Genomic DNA, 11318 nt, shown 5'->3' on the forward strand with positions numbered 1-11318 from the left:
AAGATCTAACCATTACTTTTATGAGATTTTTAATCCATATGAAAATTAGAAGACTCTATAGTAGAAGAAAAATTAATTTCACCGTTAAAAGTTCCAGGTTCAATCCAAAAGAGTCAAGTTTTCAAGGAACAAACGTAAACCAGAAGCAAACATCAGTTCACTCCAAGAATTTACTGAACACAATTCGAATCTAGAAATTATTCTGATTATAAAGTATAAATCCTAACTCAATAAAATACTATTCATAAATTTTCTATAATTTTTATTTTATCTTAAGGAATTTTTGACTACAGTCAAACGCGTAGTTGACCAGTACTCCAGAAAAGCAAAACAGAGATAGTCCATTTTGTAAAAATCACTCACAACTCAAAATGAGCTTTGGTTTACCATTTTAAAAAGGAAAAACAAAGATCTTAAAGTTTAAGGAAGACACCAAAGCCTAAAACATGTCATAGAATTACTTTTAAACATGAAAACTTCAATATAGTTGAATCTGTTAGAAAATTTCTTGTTTTAATACAGTGATAAAAAATTGTTTTAAAAAATACTTCTATAGTTCAGAAAATTCTGAAAATTTTATCAATACATTCCGAAGGAGTTTACATAGTTTAAAAATAGAATGAAACGAAATTATGTTATAGAATAATTATCATTAACAGTCAAACCACCATGACTCAGAGATTTGCATTGTCTAATCAAATGGAACGTTTTTAACAAAGCATTGTTTCATTGGTTACACATTAACCGGTTAATTCCCAAAATACTAATAATCAATAAACTAGATTTTGTGCCCGTGCTACGCTCAGGCATTTTTGTTCTTTTAGCCATTTTTTTATTAGGTGTCGTGGGGTTTCGCCCCACCCCATCACGATATATTTTTGATTAGGCGCGGATCGGCTTTGCCTTGCCCCGTCCCGATGTATTTTTGATTTGGTGTTGCACGGCTTTGCCCCGCCTGTCGCGATCCTTTTTTATTAGGAGTGGCTTCGTCTCGCCCCGTCCCGATTTGATTTGGTAAAGCTCCGCTTCGACTTCGCGTTTTTCTTCTAACCATATTTTTGATTTGGTAAAGCTCGGCTTCGCCTCGTCTCGCCCTGGCCCAATTTGATTTGGTGTGGCTTGGCTACGCTTTACCCTGTCCCAATGCATTTTTGATTTGGGCTTGTAACCATATTATTGAATTGATAAAGCTCGGCTTCGCCCCGACCCGATTTGATTTGGTGTGGCTCGGCTACGCCTCGCCCTGTCCCAATGCATTTTTGATTTTGGCTTTTAGCCATATTTTTGATTTGGTAAATCTCGTCTTCGGATTCACCTCACCTCGCCTCGTCCCGTTCCGATTTGATTTGGTGTGGCTCGGTTATACCTCCCCCTATCCCGATGCATTTTTGATTTGATGTGATTCGGTTTCGCCTCCTCCGTCGTTTAGGAATTTTGATTTGGATGTGACACATAAAGCTTATGATGTGTTGAGAACATCACGAATTTGAGACGTAATTAGATGATCTTCATTTATGCAGTGTAGAAAAAAGATCCATTAAGCATTAAATATTGGAGAAGAGCTAGAGATTGAACTGAATCATGAGATTTCAGAAGAGATATATGAGAAGACTCAATTTATGGTAAGAAACAATATAATAGGTTGGAGCTCTTTGGCTTATACAATGGCCAACTACTGCCCAAGTAGCCTGTACAATCCAAATAAATCTTTTGAAAAGTTGCATTAGAGAAAATCACTTTAATTTTGCCCATTATAGGGAAGAAAACTCACAGTGGCAGTAATGACAACCAACTGCAGAAAATTGTCCTCAAATTATATATACAACAATAGTATATTCTTTTTGGAGATGAAATATGCCAGATGTTCTAAAAAATCTTGCGAACTTGTTCTCAAGGGTACCTAACCAAGTCAAATTATTATTCTTGTCTTCATGACTTAAGCATATGGGATCTTCTTAATGATGACTAATTGAACTACAAAGATTAATAAACCACGCTGTGAACAACCAAATCTATGTAATAACAGATTAGCCAAGTCAAATGTTTAGTTGGTCGAGTCAGGTTAGCTGGACCAGAGGTAAAACTTTTTTTCTCCTTTTGGTTTAGTGCTTCCACTTGGGTGAGATAATGGATTCATTTACATTGTAATTTCCATGATACGATGAATATAACTAAGATAAGGGACTTCAATTGTAAGCGCGAGACATGAAGTGCCAAAACATTTCAAGCTTAAGATAATCCTAAGATAATGATGGAAAAAATACCATTACGCGTGTATATGCACAAACAACATTCCATTAGGAGAATGCTTGAATCCATTTAAAACATTTGTGCAATAAAACTAACCAATCTTTGTTTCCTTGTCCTTGTTTTCCAAACAGAAAGCCAAATTGGCTGCAAGGAGCCAAAATAAAATATACCCAAACACGCATACATACACTAAACCAAGCCACGTGCATTAACAAAGGGAGATGGCAGAAGAATGCAATGTATAAAAGGGGGTCCATACCATGGGACCAAATAAATATTTTCGAACCAATTGATACTTTTCCTTGTATATATGTAGGTATCGGTGTATAACTGGTATTGAAGCCACAATATGTATTACACCTTTTACGGTAGATGTCGATGATTCCATCGTTAAATGTAGAGCTGGTAACCGAGCTGAAACCCGTGGGTTTACCCGTGCCCGGCCCGTGAAAACCCGAACCCGGCTCGGCTGGTTTCTAAACAAGCCGGGTTCGGGTTGGAGAAATAGTGGCCCGTCAAGAAACGGGTTAACCCGGTCCGGACCGTAAAACAACGGGTTAACCCGTTAACCCGCACATTCACTTCTGCCGCGTGTCCCTCCCATTTACTATACGTGTCTCCTCTCCTGCCATGGGTATAAAAACAGAAAAAATCCTATTTATTTCGTCTTCTCCGTCCGCAGCGGCAGCCTCAGTTCACGGACACAATTCTTTCGTCTTCTCCGTCTGCTTTCTAGGTCTTCGATCTTGATCTGTATAGCATGAATTGATTTGTATAGCATGAATTGATTTGTATTGATGTTCTTCTTCTTTTTATCATGATTTGTTATGATTTAGTTGCATACTTGCATAGATAGAAAGATTATTTGCAGGTGTAAAAATTGATTGTTTGGAGTTTAGTTTTGTACTTAATTTGATGAATTAAGAAGGGACTGTGGCTAGGTAAGAAGATGAAATTTGATGTTATATTATTGGGTTATTAGATGAAATTCTATCAATTTATTTGCTTAATTTCATGAATGGAGTTTGGGTTTTTGTTTATTTGCAATCACTAGGGTTTCTTGGTTGGTAAATTGTAATTTAGTACATCAGAAAAACCCCATCCATCAGTTCACTTGTTGGGCAAATTAGAACGTTCTTTTGTTTCCTGTTGAATGCAGGTTATGGAAAACACAGGGTTTGTGAACGCCGTGAAGAGTTTATTTGCACACCTGGGCAGTGTTCCTGGTGCTCTTTCGGCTGATACTTACTATACAAAATGCCCAGGGTTGGAGTTTGGACCACCTGCCTTGATTGGACAACCTGTCTCTGTAGACCAGTCTGGCTATTTCTCTTCTCCACCGACCAGGTCTGTACCATTCATGGGTGCTGGTTTCTACCATCAGAACTCCACATTCCAGGCTTCGAGATTTGGTAGTCAACCTTCTCGTTCTATTCCTGTGCAAGTTGAAAGCAATTTACAATTGCAACCAAATTCAAGCCAGCTAGCCGCTACGACCAACACTCATCGTGACAGCTCCCAGATAAAGAATCCAGTTGTGAGGCAAAACAACCATCTCAAAAAAGAAACTGAAACTAGAGAAATTGGAGCCAAAGTAATCCTCTGTAATACAAAAGCATCACTAAACTGAAACTAGAGATTTGGTAGTCAACCTGAGCGTCAGTCTAAGGACATAGGGCAGATGATGTTATTGGCGGAAGGGTAATTGATCGATTTCGGAGTTCCTTATTACCTGAAAGTGCCGAGGCGGTGATAACAACTCGTGATTGGGACCTTGGAGTTGGTAAGTGTGCCTAAATTGCATTTAGTTGAATGTCTGAATTTCATATTAACTTTGATTGTTTTTATCCATGTAGGAAAAGCAGATTTGGATGAGAAAAATGGGATTATTGGAGAAGATGTATTAGGATTTGAAGTTGGTGCAGTGGAGGATGAGGTAGGGGAGGATGGCAAAGTAAGTTCTTATGCGTCTAATTAGTATGCGTAGTTGCATACTTCTTCAATATAAATCAAGGTAAATATGCAAATTCCATGTTTTGACTTGTTTCTTTTCTTTTGTTTGATTTATTTTTGCTTGAAATGACAGATTCATTATGATTAGTTGGAGCAACTCAAATATAGACATGGAAAATGAGAATGTTCTTTAGACAGATTGTTTTTTGGACAGACAGTTATCACACAGTTTCTCCAAATTTTGTATAGAAGAGAGATTGGAGATGTTTTTTTGGACAGTTATCAGTTTTTGGTTTAACCACAATATATATTTTGTGCAGGAACTATGGTATGGTATTACTAGTTACTACGGTCTCGATTCTCAAAGGGTATTTTTCTTTGTTGAACTGTGACTGCAAGTGTAATTGTGTTGTGTGTTGTGTTCCTTTTAAGGTACAACATTGGCACTGCCAAACTAATGAACTATTAATCTGTTGTTAAGTTTTTCAATTTTCTTGATCATTGATTCCCATGTTCTTGCATTGTTCTAGAAAATCTGTTCTTGTTTCTTCACCTGCAACAATGTGAATTCCTTATCTTCAGTTCTGAAACGGGCGGGCTAACCCATGAACCCGCGGGTTCAACCCGTTACGGGCACGGGTTGAAGAAATGACAACCCGTGAAGAATTTCAACCCGTATTAACCCGAACCCGTGAAACCCGTAACGGGCAAGCCCCGTCCCGCCCGTTTGCCAGCTCTAGTTAAATGTATATATGAACCCTAAAGAACATTAGGTTTAGAAAGTGACCCTCTAACCATAGAAGAGTAAATAGAAACAGATGCCTATAGGCATTTGAACTTACTCCTTAATATGACACACGGCTTCTTCATTTCATTTGCCAAGCTGCTCCACAGATATGCGCGCCTTATTTCTTTGGAAAAGCAGCGAATACCAAAATAAGTTCTACCTGGTAAACAACTTACAGTTTAAAAGCTGCAGATATCCACAATAGCGCTGAGGTCCACTCTGAACATAAACCAATGAGAGATTTTTTAGCACGAGGGTCTCATTGTATTCTACACAGTAAATATATCTTATTAATCTACAAACAGACAACAATTATGGGAGGCATTTCAAGAGACAACATGCAGTAATGAATGCTTCAAAAAAATGCAGTAATGAGAGACATTTCCATTTTCCAGTAGAGATTAAAAAAACGAAATTAGGGTTTGCAACATCAGAAAAATAAAGAGAAAGGGGAAGAAGAATTGGGGGAGCTGGAGAGATGCGGGTTAGATTTTTTCCAGGTAAATAATTTCGTTTATTAAGTTACACACGTAATCAGGCTACTCTGGAGTCAAGTTCACTGTCTAACATGGAATTTGGTATTTGTTTCTAATTCTTCAAATTTGTACCAATTATTGCAAGTGGTCCCTGTAACTAATATGTGACTGTACAACTTTTTTTCCCAAGATGTATGCACTCTAAAGTTCAGTAGTTCAAAAGCAAAACATAAAAGGAAATCAAATCCCCAATTATCTATCGGTGCAAAACCAAAGCTAAGTTATCACCTCTACGGTTATTATCCTCCCTCAATGTCCCTGAAACTCCTAAATGTTCCAGCAAATTTCAATGAAATAGGATCATAAAACCAACAATGTCAATATCTTTCAGGAACTTGAATTACCTCCTTAAACCTCCCCATGCATTTCCTGCTTATGATTTCCATTGGCCCTCTCATTCATCAAAAATGAAAAAATTTATTAGCCAACGGAATTCATTGAACACAAACAGATGCACAAAATACAATATTACCTAATCTTTTCAGGAACTTGAATTACCTCCTTAAACCTCCCATAGATTTCTTGCTTATGATTTCCATTGGCCCTCTCATTCATCAAAAATGAAAAATTTTATTAGCCAACGAAAAACATTGAACACAAACAGATGCACAAAATAGAATATTACCTAATCTTTAATTTAATCTTGTTAGCTCGTCCAATTTCTTTTCTCGTTTGTTCTTTTGGTGCAGACAATACAAAAGAAAAAAAAAATGTATTTTAGGGCGCGCTTCATGGACTCTCCTAAAGGAATATCTGCAAGCGCATGTTCTAGACTTGTAGTATCTCTTTCAAATCTTCTCCATGTAACACAAAAAACAAAGAGTTATTTGAGCCGCAGAAATCGGAGATAGGAAAACTTTTGAGATAAAAACTGATTGCGGAGTTACCTAGAGTATGCACATTCCAGCAAAGAGAGCTCTCATAAGTACCTCAGCACCAAATCTTGAGGTTCCATGGAATCCATGATCACCATTTGGAGTCGTAACCTGACCAATTAACCTATTGCAACTATAAAATATAAATGTATTTGATTTTCGGCTGGACAAAATGAAAGTAGATAGTTACATTGAAGAATCATCCATCCAATCTGAGCTGCAACTTCATAGATCCTACAAAAAAGAAAAGGGAAAATGAGTTGAGGGGAGAAAAGGAGCAAAATTGAATCCTAAAGGACAGTAAGAAGAAGAATTAAGATGAAATACAAATACCAAAAAAATAAGGTTCCTAGCTTCTGCGCCAAGAACACCACCACATGCTGGAGAGCATCCATCCCATAACCTGTACAAAATCCTTTATGTAGTGTTCAACAACTAACGTATAACAAAAGATCAATCTGAATACCTACGCAAGAATGGAACCATTTGATAAGATATTCAAACGGGAAAATGGTTCTAACAAAGACATTAGTTAAGGACACAATTAGACCCACATCTTTCCTGCAATTTCATAACAAATGGATAATAGGTTCCTCTACAGTGGATGCATTCTATAGTGGATACATGAGATATCTCGATATAATCACTATTCTCAGACTTTTATTGGATAGGCACCAACCTGTAAATAACCCATGAATGAAAAATAAAAACATATATTATTTATTGGAACCCTGAACTATATATCACTAATCACCCCACTAAAAATTTAATACGCATTTTGTATATGCAGATTAGAGAAACAAAAAACATACTCTATGTTTATCATTATTCATAACTATTAAGACTTCGTGAAAGAAAAGTTTAATGTCAGAAGAGAATTACAAAGAAATATATCTTCCCAATTCGTTCAAAAATTAACAGAACCATTTGAATCAAACTATAAGAAGAGAGCTTAGCAGCATAATAAAAATGCCAAAAACATTTTGCAATGCTAAAATTCGACATTAGGAATCATATATTTATGCTTTTATTAACTTAACCCTGCGATAGACAAACCGGATGCATATACCATGTAGAAGCAACCAAAAGATGACGTTTTAGTTGAAGTCGAAATATAATCAAGAATTTTTTCTTCTTAGTGACATCAAAAAAGACAACTATTTTTCAATACACTCCTGAATTGTGAATGTTGACTGAGAGATAGCTTAAGAGTTTGGCAAGGATATAATCAAGATGCATATAAGTTTGTCATCATATTTTTCGCCAAGATAGTATGTCAACAATCTACAATCTACGTAGTTTCAGCCATACCCTTATTAAAACACCTGCAAAAACAACGTTTTTCAGTCAGTTTCGTTATATAAACCCCAGGTTAATAGAATCCAACATTGATGTCATAACAACAACTCCAATTTAATCAATCAAAAAGACATACAGGGTGTTAGTCCTCAAGGGAGTTGGGGGAGTTGGGTGTAGTTGTGTTTTTTCCCGTTAGTCGTGAGGGAGTTCGAGGGAGTCTCTCAAAATCCCCGTTAGTCGTGGGAGAGTTTAGAAGAGTCTCCCAAACTCCCTAAAAAACCCCGTTAGTCGTGGGGGAGTTTGAAAGAAACTCTTAAACTCCCTGTTAGTGGTAAAAATTAGAATGATAGGGAGTTTGTTTTTCTAGGGGAGTTCTAGGGAGTTTATAGTGTATTTTTGACTCACTCCAAATCTCTCAAAAAAGTAGAGATTTTGGGAGAGTCTCTCTCCCTACACTCAACACACCAAACTCTCTCAAACTCCATATACTCTCTTACACTCCCTCAAAAAGAAACTCACTGCGATCTATTGCAGATTGAAATCATTTTACTCACAAAAATAGTGTGATCTCTCAGAAACATTGACGAAGAGGAAAAGTAGCCTAGAATTAAGTTATCACCTGTAATCGCGAGAGAACCCCATCTCTTGTTATCACCTGTAGAAAGGAGAACAAAAATCAGAACATGTATTAAAATAGAAATCCGAGAGAGAATGAGATTAGGGAAGAATAAACTTCAATATACTCTACAAAAAAAAAATTGGAGTTGAGTTTATTTACCCGAATAATGTAAACTTCAAGTGATTGATTCTGTTGTCAAGAATAAACCCAAAACAAACTGATATAATAAACGAAACGGTATTACCTGTAAAGAGATTATCACGATTGTTACCAAAAACTTTTTAAGATGTAACCGATATTATCATGATTGTTATCAGAAAACCTTGTCAAATTTTCTTGCCGCTGGAAACATAAAGAAGAAGAATTCTCTTGGCCGTTTAGGGTTTCATAACAGAGAAGAGAGTAGGGAGATTCGGGAGGCGGAGAGACGCGAGTGCAGATTAGGTTAGGTTTTTGTGGGTTTTTCTTTTTCTTTTTGGTTTTGGTTTTTAGGTTGTTTTCCTTTGTTACGAAAATTTTAAGTTTTTAACGGAGGAATGACATGGCAAGTGACATGGTGACAGGAAGAAAAGAATTAGGAATGACATGGCGTAAAAGGAGAGAATTTCTCTGCAATTTGGAGAGGGGAGGGTGAGGGTCACCCTACAACGTGGGAGCCCATATCACTTAAGATTTTAAAGGAGTTAGATACTCAATAAATCATCTAAAACATTTTGATAATATTTTATTACAAGTTTTCAATCATAAATCCTATGCGAAATACTAATTATAGCACACAAATCCAATCTCTATGCTTTTCCGCCATTACCTCCTTGTGGTGCCATAAAATCTGGAATTTTTTGTCATGAAATGACGTGAGTTGTGACACCCAATAGGAAAAGAAGAAACAAACATTTTTTATACAATATTTTTCAATTCCTTACAAAAAATAACAAACATGATTAACAACGACGCAAGCACATGGAAACACCACATCCATAGACAACAATAAATTCAATCAATCTGCTCGTCCCAGGGAGCCCATGGGTTTAGCAATCAAATAGAAGGCAACCATCAACTCCTAATGAGCCCCATGTTGTTTTTAGGGAGGCAACCTTCAATTCCCAAGGATATCTCACACCCGTCAAAAAGGCAAGTCTTTTGGGAAGCAACCATCAATTCCCAAAGACCATAATTTATCAAACATATACACACATCACACAACTTCAACATCATCATGAAATCAATAAATACAATACCATCAATCACACGCCAGCATAATAATTAAAGCCAGTAAATATGAATTTAAATAATTTTAACTCAAATAAAAATAAGATTTAGTTAGTGTTGCGCCTACCTCAAACGCTAGCCAAACAATCGTAAGGAAGAATAATAAACGCAAAGAGCACAATCCCTGATAAGAAAGCTAAGTTCCCACAAATCTGTAATTGTTTCCACTGATCCCAAAAACTAAGTTTCTGCTACGTTCTTTTACTGTTTTTTTTTTTGTGCAGCTGGGAGAAGGGAATATTAAAAAAATTCTCTGAACCTAAAACATACAAGTCTGAAACATATATATAGTCGGTGATCCTAATCCTAGTCAGCAGACGTCATTCCATATATACCGTTAGCCATGTGGTTCAGTTATATGCAATTAGCACAATTCGACTCAGATGATAACACGCCTTGTTGACCGAGCTAAAATAGGATGTTCAAGTTTTCCGAATTTGTTAACTAATTAAGCCAAGAACCAATCACATCAAGACATGCAACAAGATGATAAGCCAAAACCAAATAAAATAAGTAGTAAATATCCATGGGTTACACGTTTCGCACTACTTACTTTGACCTTGAGAAAAACTACTGCCTTTTATTTATTCTTTGTCCTACCACTGAGGAATTCTTAACCTAACAGCCAATAAAGAATTAACGAGTGATACCATAATTATCAACCAAAACTACTTCAAGTGATAAAGTCCACTGCTAGCATTTGTGCACCTGTATCTAAGTCAACTAAATCTCTCACCCAATTGAAACAAGTCTACTAGCCAAAATGCTTAATAATTAAAAATTGTTCCATTTTTGTTCTACCATATTAGACGATAAATGTCACTCGTACCCTACCAAAATTATCTAACTTTTTACTTCTCAAAATTAATACATGCAACCCGTTTGGAAATAAAAATAATCATTGTGAAACAAAATAACAAAAATGCCCTTTAAAGTAAATGACTATTTTACCCTCATGTGCAAATGACAAAAATGCGCTTGAAATTGAGACGGATATTACAACCTCACACACTTCAAGAAATTTAGTCCCTAAATTTAAGATGACATGATAACAAAAAAAAATTAAAGATAAAAACAAAAACACACAGCGAATTTTATCCAAGCACAACTAATAGCTATTATTGTTTGCGCAACAACTAGCTCTGAAAGGATCTAATTGCTACTCTGATACCAAACTGTAACACCCCGATTTTCGTGCCCGGATCCCATGCCCAAAAACCCGAAGTAATACTTCGATACCATAACCGAAGCCCGGCTACTAAGCCCAAGCTCATTAAATAATTTATTTGGGCTTAATTAATTTATGTTCAATTTAGAAATTTTGTCGCAGCGGATATATAAAAATTCTTTTTGGAAGATCTAACCATTAATTTTACGATATTTCTAATCCATATGAAATTTAGAAGACTCTAGAGTAGAAGAAAAATTAATTTCACCGTTAAAAGTTCCAGGTTCAATCCAAAAGAGTCAAGTTTTCAAGGAACAAACGTAAACCATAAACAAACATCAGTTCACTCCAAGAATTTTACTGAAAACAATTCGAATCTAAAAATTATTATGATTATAAAGTATAAATCTTAACTCGATACAATACTATTCATAAATTTTCTATAATTGTTATTTTATCTTAAGGAATTTTTGACTACAGTCAAACGCGTAGTTGACCAGTACTCCAGAAAAGCAAAACAGAGATAGTCCATTTTGTAAAAATCACTCACAACTCAAAATGA

The 11318-nt window shown here is 36.0% G+C and overlaps 1 long non-coding RNA gene across 8 annotated transcripts; it reads right to left on the reverse strand.

Moving 5' to 3' along the window:
• Positions 1-2527: 2527 nt before the first annotated feature.
• On the reverse strand, positions 2528-8801 carry LOC113281614. 8 transcript variants are annotated; one of them, XR_003326273.1, is made up of 10 exons: positions 8642-8801; positions 8479-8563; positions 8320-8355; positions 7713-7726; positions 6735-6804; positions 6592-6635; positions 6414-6525; positions 6152-6320; positions 5871-6072; positions 2528-5209 (listed from the first exon to the last, which is right to left on the reverse strand). It is a non-coding gene; the product is annotated as an uncharacterized LOC113281614 (long non-coding RNA). The 8 variants fall into 8 exon arrangements; XR_003326287.1 differs by having other exon boundaries at positions 2528-4756; positions 5046-5209; positions 5871-6320; XR_003326291.1 differs by having other exon boundaries at positions 2528-4962; positions 5046-5209; positions 5871-6320.
• Positions 8802-11318: the final 2517 nt, after the last annotated feature.

The sequence above is a fragment of the Papaver somniferum genome, chromosome 1 (genome assembly GCF_003573695.1).
Source record: "Papaver somniferum cultivar HN1 chromosome 1, ASM357369v1, whole genome shotgun sequence".
Lineage (NCBI taxonomy): Eukaryota > Viridiplantae > Streptophyta > Magnoliopsida > Ranunculales > Papaveraceae > Papaver > Papaver somniferum.